This window comes from Antechinus flavipes, chromosome 2, assembly GCF_016432865.1.
Source record: "Antechinus flavipes isolate AdamAnt ecotype Samford, QLD, Australia chromosome 2, AdamAnt_v2, whole genome shotgun sequence".
NCBI lineage: Eukaryota > Metazoa > Chordata > Mammalia > Dasyuromorphia > Dasyuridae > Antechinus > Antechinus flavipes.
In genome coordinates, this window is record NC_067399.1 from 48,598,072 (window position 1) to 48,611,410 (window position 13,339).

At 34.5% G+C, this 13,339-nt stretch overlaps 1 protein-coding gene across 1 annotated transcript in view; it reads right to left on the minus strand.

Moving 5' to 3' along the window:
* Positions 1-13,339, minus strand: part of TANGO6 (transport and golgi organization 6 homolog) — a 189,721-nt gene that overhangs the window by 156,379 nt on the left and 20,003 nt on the right. The gene's annotated exons all lie outside the window — the stretch shown is intronic.

Here is a 13,339-nt window from a genome sequence, read left to right on the forward strand (position 1 = left end):
AAAGAGAAGTAAGTCAGAGAGAGAAAAAAATCTCTGAAGCAAATCTAATATCTGTCTGATAGCCAAATTATAAAAGGAAGTGATATCATACCTGGATCATGAGATAGTCCAATAATATGAAGACTGAATTTTCAAAAGAAGAAATGCAAACCAACAATAACCACATGAAAGGATGCACAAATCACTAATAATACAAGAAATGCAAATCAAAACAAGTTGAGATTTTCCTGCGGAGCTATAGGATTAGCAAAAATGACCAGAAGACACAGATGATATCTGGAAAGGATGTGGGAAAACAGGCACACTAATGCAATTTGTAGATCTATGCATTGATCAAACCATACACCATTTTGGAATTATATCCCCCCAAATCACTATATTATATATAACCATTGTCCTAGTAATACCATTAGTATGTATACGTCCAAGTCAAAGACTATCAAAGATCACAGAAAAATACACACACAGACACACACGCACATGCAAGATGCCAATATTTATATCACTATTTTGTCTATTTAAATACTACGTGCTATCTTTGTAGTAACCAAAAACTGGACCCAAAATGAATATCTATTGTTTGAGGGATGCTTAAACAAACTGTCATATAAATATAATGGGAAATAGAAGAATTGACAAATATGAAGAATTCAAAGAAATGTAAGAAGACTCATAATGAACTGATGCAGAAAAAAGTAAGCAGAACCAAGACATTAAGGAACAGGATGACAGCAATAATACCAAAGAAAAGAGCAATGAAGGATTTCACCATTCTGATCAATGCAGTGGATTGCTGACAGTAAAGTATGATTGACTCCCTTCCTTTGGAATAAAAGCGGTTCATAAGGGGTGTGAAATAAGACATATATTTGACAAATGTATTTGACTTATTTTGTTTGAATATTAGTTTCATGAGAGAGTTCTACTATGGTGGTTAAGGGACGAGGGTCATTGGGAAATAGGTATGACATAAAAAGAAAAGTACAGGTGAATCATTTTTAAAAGGGATGAGGAGGAGAAGAAGAGACATCAAATGCAACCAGCCATTTCTCAGAGTTTTTTCTGAGAAAGAACTAGGAAATATAAGCTTAAGGGAACAATAGGGTCAAGTGAAGATTTTTTACGCCCAGAAGCAGGGACACCTGGGCATATTTGTTGAAAGCCGAGAAGGAGCCAGTAGCTAGGGAGAGTGGAGAGTTAGCATTAAATCTCAGTACGCTAGATCAACATGCAGAATCAAAGTAGTGTTGATGACCCCTATGTCAGGGCTGCCTCATCTGTAGTCTCCTTATTCCTTTCAGTTTGTGATCTCCCCTTTTAGCTGTCATTCAGAAGTACTCCATCACTATGACTGACACATGAAGGCATGCAAACATTAAAAGAAGTCAGAGATGTATACAACTGCTTAAAGAAAACGGTTGGCTTTTTTAGAGATGAACCTTATAGAAAGATGTATCCTTCACCAACCTAGTAACTGAATTCATCTCTGAGAATGATTAAACAAAAATAAAAGAAAACAAAAATAATAAAAGAGGATACACAATAACCTGTAGTTTTATTTAAAATCAATGAAAAAAGTAATATTATATCCAGAAAGATAGATCCATTCCACAGCCTTTTACTCGGCTGTTAATAGCTTACAATAATTTCTTATTGTAATGCAGAATCATCATCTATTGCATCTCCTGCAAAACCTTGTATTCTAATGTCACTTCCTTAAAAAAAAAAAAAAAAATCCTACCTGAACTCACAGGATGAAACTAGAATAGGTATTTTTTTTTTTTTTTTAAACCTTGTTTATTTCAGGTCCCCTTTGACAGACTGATGAAGCCTACAGAGTCTCTTCTCATAACAATATATTTAACTGCACAAAAAACATAGGATGATAAAGGAAAAAAATCATATTGAAATATGGTTATCATTTATTTTCCAGCAAAACCAACTTATTAAATAAAATTGGAGATAATCTAAAAGCACCTGATAATTCATTCACGCGCTCCTTCTCCAAAGACGTACAACTTGAGATTCCAACTTTTGAGGTTTCATCTTCATCTAAGCCATTTTCTTGATTCAAACACTGAAATTAAGTACATGCTAGAACCTGAATGAACCACTGCGAGATTAAATGAGTCATGTGTTATCTTCAAACACCTAACAATTTGACATCTGAATCCTTGGTTAGCAGAATTCTGGTCCTTCTAATAAAATGCTTACTGAAGCAATTTTAAAACTGGGATGAACAGCAGCGTATTAGGAAGCAAAGCACGAGGCCTCCAACAGCCCAGGCTCACCTTCAGGATCTTTTCTTAGCTTTCAATATCCCCCTTCATAGATGAGGAAGTTGGACAGCCCTTTGTAGTTCTAATGTTTTAATTCATTCAGCAGAAATTTACTCAGATTCAGAAAAATGAAACCATGAATCTCATGAAACAATCTTAATTTCAAATTCATTGTGATTAGATGGGAAAAAAGACCCAGTTTACTTAAGCCACAATTTCTAGAATTAAAAGCATAACACACCCAGGAGACAAGAAGGAAGAAGGGCACTTAACATTCTCTCTTCTTTTACAACCATTTAATTTCTAATATATAATAATTTTAAGGGAAACTTGGGCTCCCAGTCCATGGACTACTAAAATAAGGTAATTTTTCTCAATTCAGAATATAGCTAATTTTCTCCTGGTTGAAAACTATGTCTATGAAGTGATGTGCAAAATGGGAGCTCCAGACACCCTTCTAAACCTGCATTTGAGCATTATGGGAAGTTGGTGCCAAATATAGATACCATTTGAAGCCAAAGCTTCTTCCTTTCCTGTCTTTTTCACTATATTAATTTTGCTTTAGTGAAAAATGTAGATGCATGAGCTTAAAATGGTCTCTATTTCCAAATAAAACACAGGTAGAATTTCCAGTGTTCCAATTTCAATAAGATTTGAGTGTCCAGCAGCACTAAGTATCTTTTATCCTGTCCTATTACATGACACTGTCCTAACTGTATCATCCTGACCCAGTTGCATAAATTTTAAATCCCTAAATAAAATTTATGGAAAAAGCTTCACCTATAACCTATCACATCTCCCACCACAAATCTGTCTTCCATCATAGTAAGCTTTAAATACCCTTGCAGATATGAAATAGGCTGCAAAAGACACAAAGACTGAATGGTTGAAAGAAATCAAAGCTTTCATTAATTACTGCTGAAAACATGCTTACTGCTTCTGACTGTAAGTATGGAAGGGACCACCTCACACACAGCTCACTACTGCAAAAACTTGCTATCACAGAACTTAATAAATCAAACAATCGAATCTATATTTGATACTATGGACATTCCCCATGCCTCTTATCCATGTTTCCATGCATGTTGTGTCCAATGATTTCCTATCATACAGGCTAAGGAAAAATGCTTCCCTATTGGTTCATTTACAGCTGCATTCTGAACAGCAGTCCTTCTTACACTTCTCCTGACCAGCCTGCTAATTTCCAGGGATCAGCTGAGACTCACCAAAAGAAGAATGAAATACAGATAACAACAACAAATTCGCCTATCTTTATACTTTAAAGTATAAAGTATCTTTATACTTTAGAGTATTTTGGTCAGAAATCTGACATAAACTGACTTTTCAATCCAATGCAGTCTATACAATTAAGCTATCATTTTCCCCTCAAGAGATCTCAGAGGGATTATCTCAGACATAAGAAGGACATCAGCTACTTTGCAATTATATTCAGCAAAACTGAACAGCATATTATTAATAATAGATCATGATGAAATCAGATGTCCAGACCAAAAATAATATCACTCCTACTAATATTTAACACTTATATAGCACTTTATGATTTGCAAAGTGTCTTCCACACATCTCAATTGATAATTTATTTTTAACAATAATAAGGCAGGCATTTTAATTTCTTCTTTAAATATGAAGAGTGAAATAAGTAGCCCCCAAATAACATAAGTACAACAACAATGTAGATTAAAAGATCAGGAATAAACAATAACAGCCCCAGAAAATGGATGATGAAACACTCCTCTATTCAAGATAGAGAACTGGGGGAGGAAGCGGTCTGATTGGGGCAGAAGAGGCAAAATCATTCTAACAGCTATTTTTTTTTGTTTTAATTATTTTTGTTATAAGAGAAAATTCAACATTTCCCTTAGAGGAGAAAAGGGAAAAGGCAGGAGTATTCCCAGAAATAACTGTAAAACACCTCCCAAAAAGGAGTATAGCAGAAAACGCATTTTTAAAAAGTTACATTTCAATGATAAAGATTTGTTGCATGCCTGAAATGAGATTTATCAGTTTAGTAGGGAGTGGGGACACTAAAGTGAGGAGAGGGGTGAAGATAGGAGGCACAATAGATAGAGCATAGACCTTGGAGTCCGGTGGTCATGAGTTCAAATCTCAGACACTTAATGGATGACAGATTTTGCTGTTGTAAGTGTACTGACCACAAAGAAATACCAGTCCCAATTTTGCAGCTAAGTCAAGAGAAAGCATCTCAAAATACATTCAGTCTACATATTATTTTTCACAAATTATACAAAGTAAGCTTCAATTATGATTTAAAGGCTATACTCAGCCCTTACTTATTGATCCGCCCCACTGAGAGAACTCTCAAGACCAGAAACTTCTTGAAGGCCTCTGAGTAATCTTCTCTGTCTCAACCACTCCCTACTTACTGGACTGGTTAGGAAAGAATTTGCACATATTCCCTAATCCTACACTGGGAAATACTTATAAATTTAATACCTCCTAGTTCAGTCAGGAAGAACCACTATATAAAACTTTTTTTTCCTTTCCTATTTCCCAGATACCCTCTGACCTTATCATTTATAATCAGAATGAGAATAATTTGTGTACACAGGAAAAGTTCTTGTCCCCTGAGATTCTATCCCATCTGTATAATGAATCATCTCCCATCTATATAAACATTGATCAACAAATGCTTTCAGAATCAGCACATTTTGGAGGTCTTAAATTTAAAATGTGCTTGTTTCTAATTTGCTGCAAGCTTAGAAAACAGAATTCAAATTTGTTAGAACTATATATAAAGTATCTGTAAATAAGCTCAGAGTGAGCATCAAAAGCACAGCAACTGACCTTCCTATGTTTTCATGCTCATGGAAGGCAGCTGACTACACTGTTGAAAACATCATGCTAAAAGGCATGGGAGCAAGCACACAACCCTGCTTTCTAAAAGCAACATGGCCCTTTCTTCTCTTCTCCATGTTCAACTCTAGATCCAGCTCACTGCCCATGCCATTGCACACTGAAATCTAGGCAAGAGACATTCTTTACCCACTTTATCTTTCTTGTGTGGTGGACTGCCCAGACTCCTTGGAATGATTACAAATCTGTTCCAGGAGACTTTAATATAATCAGAACAATCCCTTAACATCCACAAACAGGAGCCCTGAGAGGGCTCATCACTCCCAGGGAACCACTCTGCCACTCAGATAATGCTGGCTCACTTCCATCACAGTAACTGTGGCTAGAGCCCACCTCCTTCTTGGTTGTAGGCTTCTTTTGATGTTTACTCTCAGAGGAGCACTGAATAGAGTTTCTTCTTTTATTAAATCTTCCAGAGAATCTTAAATGATAGTCAAGGATGGATGGCAGGAAATACCTGGTTATAAAGGAGTCTGTAAAACAGAGTTTTAGTCTGCAGAAAATTCAAAGGCACTCTCCTCAGCAACAAAGCAGCACAATGGAATGTTACATTATCTCTACTTTCACTTAATTGTGAAATGGTAAAGATGTGATTCATTAATGAATGTTCTCTGGGGAAGCGTTTTTGTAGCCCCTTTAAGGACATCTTCAATTCCTGTAAGAATAACAACTCTCAAAGACTTGGTGTGGATAGGACAGTAAGCATGAAGGTCAGCAGCTACTTATGTCTTCTTGAGCATCATTTTCTAATACTGAAAAGGTCTGGGATTTCTTGGTATATTTTGTTTATTGAGATAGTTTGTATACTGGTCCCTCAACATCCTCCCAATTTTATCTTCACCACGGACAGATTTTTCACCAATTAACGTATACAAGTGTACTGTACAGAGTTCCTTTTCCTTTTTTTCGTTGGTTATTTTTAGTCATGACTGACTCTTTGTGAGCCCATTTGGGGTTTTCTTGGCAAAGACACTTAAGGGCTTCACCATTTTCTTCTCCAGCTCATTTGATAGACAAATAACTGAGCCAAACAGCTAGTAAATGACTGAAGTCTTTTTCTTTTTTATTTTAACCAAATCAACTCAATATATACTGATCCTTGGTGGGTTCAATACACAGGAAAGAAAGGCTGAACATGGAGTGAAATAAAATCGGTCCAATCCAGGGCTTTTGCAAGTCTTTTCTAATTTTCTTCTTTTTGCAGACCTTTTCATATTCATCATAGAATGGTTTGGGGATGATTTTGCTCAGTTGGATCTCTTGGCAAACTTTCTTTAAATTGGTTTTGTCCTTCACTGCTTTGTTCCACTTTATGAAACAAAACTAACCATAATCATCCATCAACCCTCCATATTAAGTTTTTATAAACAAGTTTATAATTGAATCAACTGTTGCCTTTGGCAGTGATCTCCATTTGGCAAACAGCTCAGATGTTTGACTAAGTCGCTTTCTAGGTTCTTTTGGTCTCCTGGCTGTGGCAATTAATTTATATTGGCTAAACTTCTGGATGAAATTATCGTAGTCAATGCTGATGTCATTTCTGTTGTCCCTTTCTCATTTTTTAATTTCTTTTTACTTGTTAAAATAATTCAGAGTTAAATGGTTTAAAGGACCATTACCTTGTTTCTCACACTTATTTTTACTTTATTACTAATTCTAATCTTAGTTCTGACAAGTTAGTTGATTGATCTGACTATATACAGACAACTGATTCTGGGATAATTCCCACATCAATAACAAGTCTTTTTGTCTTTGTTAAAAACAGAATCCATCAAATAAGTTTAAAATGATTATACACTTATAACTTATATCAATTTTCGTGCTGTCTTGGGGGAAGGAGGAAGGAAGGAAAGGAGGGAGGGAGAAAAAAGTTTGGAACTCAAAATCTTACAAAAGTGAATGATGAAAACTATATTTACATGTAATTAGAAAAAATACTGTTAAGTCAAAAATATAGAATCCATTTTATTTTTTATGAAGTTTATTTGTGCTTGTCATACACAACTAGCTTCTATGTCATCTCCAGTTTTTTAATTTCTCTTGTTCCTTTTTATTTAACCCTGTTTTGTTATATTTACCCCACCTGCACTTTTTTCTATCTTTGCACTGAATTCACCTGATATAACAATGTATATTGATTTGATATTATTAAAGTTAAGGACAAATCAGTATTATTATTGAGGGAGGAACTGTAGTTTCACCAATGACAACCTGGAAATGGGTGATAAGATCTTTGTGATAAGAATCACAAAGTTGATCGTAGTCTTTCACCAAGCAAAATGATTGCTTAGGACTTTATTCTAAAGATAACATTAAATAAAGGGGAAAAGGATCCTAGTTATACAAAAATAATTTTAGCCTTATTTAAAAAATGAAAACTCTGAAACAACCCATACATCCAAAAATGAGGAGTTAGATAAATTATGATATATTAATGAAACAGATTATGATGCTGAAAAAAAGTGATCCACATTCATATACACAATGCAACTGCTACATATAAATACATACATACTATGTATATGTGTATATACATATGTGTATGTATACATACATTATAAGTAGTAGAAAAGAGGAATAGTTTCTTACATTTACTTTTGGCTCAAAAAATATTGGTTTCCCTGCCATCATTCATTCAGCCCCCTCCTGCCCCCACTCCCCCTGTCCAAAATGTGATGTCAGCAACAAACATGGAAATATAAGAATTACATCTGTAAAATAACACTGTAAAATAGCAAAATAAGAATAATCTACATTGATTACACACATACACACACACAATGGAGCTTTTTTAGATACATAGATTCAGGAAGAACCACAGAACAATAGGCTTTTTTTTTTTTAATTTGTAAAGTATATGCGATAATCTTATTTTATATGATATGTGTTTTATTGGTATTTGCTATGAATCCTGAGTTAAAATAACAATAACAGGATAAAAAGGTCCAATTCTTATGTTCTAAGAGGTACACAGAAAGCAAAAGAAAACCACAGCTGGAAATGATAGCATTACATCCTCACAATCATCTCTGTCAAATCAAATGCCTCTCCTTGTTCCATAGTTGCTGGATCAATTCTACCCTCTGAGATGCTTTCCTAATTTCCTGTCTCTGAAGCCACAGTCTATAATTTGGTATTAGCAAACGATGAGCAAAGACAATGTGTCCTTTGTTGCAGAATTTTGCACGATATTTACCTTTTTCCCCAACATAAACTCTCCCTCTGTTTTCTCATGGCAGCTGAGCTGCCAAAACCCTGTGGAAGGAATAATTACTTGTCTCCACTTCCTTCCTGGTTTTGTTACATTCCAGACCCTTTGTGGTACCAAGTGCTTTTACAGCCAGCTAAGAGCTGGGCAGGTTTAAAATGCAATTGCTGGAGGAGGGAGTGGCTCTTTCTTCAGAGGCGCCAAAGGGCACCAGGAAGCCCTCTGTGCTCACCTGAAGGGAGGCAGCTCCTTTATTCTGCCTTCTTTCAAGGGGTTAGCTATCTTGAAATCCCATGAATCATAATTATATTATTTTGCTGATGGAAATTGTAATCTATTTTTTTTATTCAGACCTCTATATTCAAAATTAATCATCTTAGGCCTGTATGCATAGGAGACACTCGTATGTGACCTATCTGGAAGGCCCTGGGCTTCAGGATCTTGAAAATACTAATTTTCTAGACTTGTAATTACAATTCTCTAAATTTCCACATTCCAAAAGAACCCAAACCTCTAGATCCTGATGACAAGACCTATCATTTTAAGGTGATTTGTTTTTTCCTTTTAAGCATACATGTATGGTTTTATTCAGTTCCTTGCTCTGAGATTAAGTTATTTAAATTCTCTATTTCTTGTTGTTAATCTGAGTTATTTATATTTTTGTAAATATTCATTCATCTCATTAAATGATAGTTCTGTTGGCATGTAATTGGGCAAAGTTATTTCTAATAACTTCTCTGTTCTTTTGTTAACTATTTTTGCTTTCTTTTTTAAAACAATCAAATTTGGTGATGGTTTATTTTATTATTTTTCAAAATAAGTCTTACTTTTATCAGTTCAATGGCTTTTTTGTTTCTGACTTCGTTTATATCTCTGATTTTCAGAACTTCTGTTTTTTGTATTTGGTTGTGGTTTTAAATGATAGTTATCCTTTCCACAATGTAGAGGTTAAAGCCCAGCATCCCTGTGATCTGGAAAATCCAGGTAAAATGTTTTGGCCCTCCCTTCATATCAAAGAAGAAATTTGAATTATCATGGTATGAAAAGATACTGATATTATACTATGCATATATGTTATGTACTTTTGAGTTTCTATAATTTTTTCTGTGTTGTCTACTGGCTTTTGTGTATTGTCTGCATCTTCCGAAAAACTCCCCCAAAATTCCCATTTAACTCTTTATGCTGACATATTGAAACTGGGAATGAGTAGTTATTGGAAGGGATAACTGTAGTTATTTTTTTAGTTTCATGCTCAATTCAAAGATCTTTTTTTCTCTCTTTTGTTGATGAAACAGTTTGAAAAAAAAAATGACTTTTGCCTACTTCCTCCAGATTTTCATGTACTGTCTTGGTCTTATCATTTTCCTTGATAAAATTATTATTTCTGTAATTTGTTTTTTGACCTATATATTTTTCAGGATATTTTTTGGCCTCCATTCAAGTATGAAAATCAAATGCTCTTACTGATTACTTTTATTGTACTGTGATAGATAAAAAATGTATTAAATATTTTTATGACATTTTATTTATTTATGAGGTTTTCTTTAATGGTCAATTTTTGTAAAGGTACCATGCACAGCTGAGGAATATTTATATTGTTTTCAATTCCCAGTCAGTAATCATCAGTGATCTAAAATATTTAATTTTATAAAATTCTATTTAAGTCCTAACTTTTTTCTTTTTATCTTTTTGTTAAATTTGTGTAGATCTGAAGGGGGTACAATGAAGTTTCCATTTATAATACTTTGTAATCTACTTTCCCCTGAAACATGATTAGCTTTTTCTTTAAGTACTTAGATAGATGCTTTGCTATTCAGTGCATGTACTATATTAAGTAATGCTATTATTTCATTATCTGTGGCACTTTTAAGCATAATGCAATATCCTTGCTTAAATTTTTTTTAAACATGAATATTTATGCCATTCCTGTTTTTTTAATTTGTCTGAGGCATAAGAAATTCTGTTACAATTCATTTGAATTCTGCATAAATCTTTATGTTCCAAATATATTTCTTGTAAATAACACTGTAATATTCTGCTTTCCTCACTATTCTTCTACTCTCTATTTAATCGATGAATTCAATTCATTCACAATTGCTATTAATAATCTTTTTACAGCTAGCAAGTTCCCTTATAATTTTTCCTTTTTTCTCTCCCTCTCTCTTTGCAAAAAAAAAAAAAAAAAAAAAAAGGGGCGGGGAGGGGGAGAAAGAAAAGCAGTAGGATCCATATTAGTAATCTATAAACAATGTTCTGATCTCTCTCCTCTGCCTCCTTCTCTTCAACTAGCCATGATAACAATTATTGGTTCTTATACTTTCTATCTCCCTTTTTTTGATATACATTTCAAAGCTGATGTTTATTTTACTTGCGATTACTTCATTCTCAACTGTACCCTTCGTCTAAGGCAGTGTGATCCCCTTTCTCTGTCCCTGATGAGTACCCTGTTGAATTTAATGTTTTTCTTAAAAAAATGTGTGTGTGTGTGTGTGTGTGTGTGTGTGTGTTTTCAACTTTCCTTTATCCAGTGCAGATAAGATTGAGGTTCATGATATATCAGATCTCCTCCCACTCTTCTGTCTTGATACATACATTTGTACACACACACACACACACACACACACACATTATGTATAGAATAGTGTGTGTATATAAATAAATATAAATTATATATAATTATTATTCTGTACTCTAATCATGAGAAACAATAAGTTCTTCCCCTTCTTCATTTCTTCTCTAGTGTATTCTCGTTTCTCTTCCTTCTCTATCTTTATAACCACCCTCAGACTCTACGTTTGCCTTTCTTTATTTCTTCAATGACTCTTGAAGACAATGGAATTCTGAACCCAAGTTATCTTCTTCCCCCTATTAGAATGTAAACACTTACTAATATGTAATCATATCTGAATACTCAAATGAATTTATATTACCAGGTTTCTCTTGTCTCCTGTGTTTTCATTTCAAAGATTCTCTCTAATTCTGGCTTGATGCATCTTCCCCTGTAGGATTATACTAAGTTTAACAGGGCTAATTATTCTTGATTGTACCAAGAACTGTTATAATTGTTTATTATGATGTCATAGGTGTTGTTATTCACATTAAACCCTTCATCTTTTTCTTTTGCCTTCTGGAGTATAATACTGAAAAATCTTTCCTCTATTAGAGGTGGAAGCTGCCAGGTGCTGTATAATCTTGCCATATGAACCTGACTATGTAGCATTTTCACTTTGATCTGGAAGCGCTGGAGTTTTGCTGCCATTCCTGAATATTCTCAATTTGAGTGAGTGTGTGTGTGTGTGTGTGTGTGTTTTAAGGAGAGAGCAAGTATAGTCTTTTTACTTTTACTTTGACCTCTGATTCCAAGAAATCTGGGCAGTTTTCTTTTATGATTTCTTAAAATACTACATTCATGTTTTCTCTTTGGAGATGATTTTCAGGCAATCAAGTAATTCTCAAATTCTCTCTCTTTGATTATAATCTATATTAATTGTTTTTGATAACAAATACTTTATATGTCTTAATTTTGATTTTGTTCAAATAGGCTTAGTTGATATATTGGCTAATTTTACTGAACTGCCTTTTCCTCTTGTAATATTCTTCTCTAAAATATAAAGTTCTCTGGGAGCAGGTTTCTTGGGGGGCTTCTGGAGGCAGCCTTAGTTTCAGTTCAGCAAATCACCCCAAATGCAGCCAGGAGTTAAAGTCCAAATCCTTTATTGTTTCCTTTTAAGTTTTGTCTCCTTCCTGGGGCCCAGTTAGCTTTCTTAGAGGCCTATCTCTCTCCTTGGTTCCTGCCACTAGTCCTTTGCCTCTGCCAGCTTCTGCCTCTAGCTTCCTCCAAATGAGCTTCTAGTGGGCTTCTGTCCTTTGGCCCTGAGAGCTCCTTCTTATATATGTTCTTTTAAAGGTGTGAATCTTGTGGAATTATAATAAGTACTAAACATATAAATTATAGAATCATTATCTCATCAATTCCACTGACTTGGCACCTTGTAAGAATCCTAACATTCTCCCTCTCTTGATTTTTTTGTTCTTTGTTGCAAAGGGTCACTTTCCAAGAAGGGGGAGAAGGGTATTATTCAGAAATTAAGGCAATGTAACAAACAGAACTTTTCTTTCTCTACTGGATTTATGATTCTATTCCTATGGCAATTCAAACTGGCATCTGCCTGCTACTTTTATTTTAAAGAGTTACCTGGGGCATAGGTTGATTAGGAGAGTGACTCCCTAGCTCCAAAGTCAGCTTTCCATCCATTACAAAACGCTATCTCCCCAACAACAACAACAACAAAAATCAATAAAAATTAAAAAGAAAATAATTTGAATTCTAATCAACTAATCCAATCCCACCAATTCCCTTTCTTCTAGTACTGGACCACCAACCTAGTTCAGACCCTCATCATATCTCACCTGGGCTCTAGTCATAGCCTTTTAATTGGCCCAAAGTTTCTGCCTTCTCCAATCCACAGCTATCAAAGTGATCTTAAGTCACAGTTTAAACTCAGTTACTACTGGCTCTATAAGCTCCAGTAGCCCTTTATGATCTCTAGAAACAAATATAAATGCCTTCTTTGGGCATTTAAAGTCCTTTACAAACATGGCTCCAACTTGTCTTTCCAAGCTTCAACAAAAACTCCTGTAATGTGGACTCTCAAAATTCACCAGCTTATTCTCAAACTTCATTCACAATAAACTCTTAACAGAATATAAAGGAGACTTCAACAATAAATAAAATCCCTCTGGCAAGTCCCATAAGATACTCATGTAACAGAAATTCACATTCTAAAAATCAGACTACAAGACAGAGTTCAAGTTTGCATTTCACTGAAAGTGCTTTAATCAATGTTGTGAGCCTCCTTAGAAGAAAAACAGGAAAAGTATTATTAAAATAGGCATTTCTATAGAAAAATTAAACATGAGCTATTAGTTATACAGATCCATACCTTAAGCATTCCAG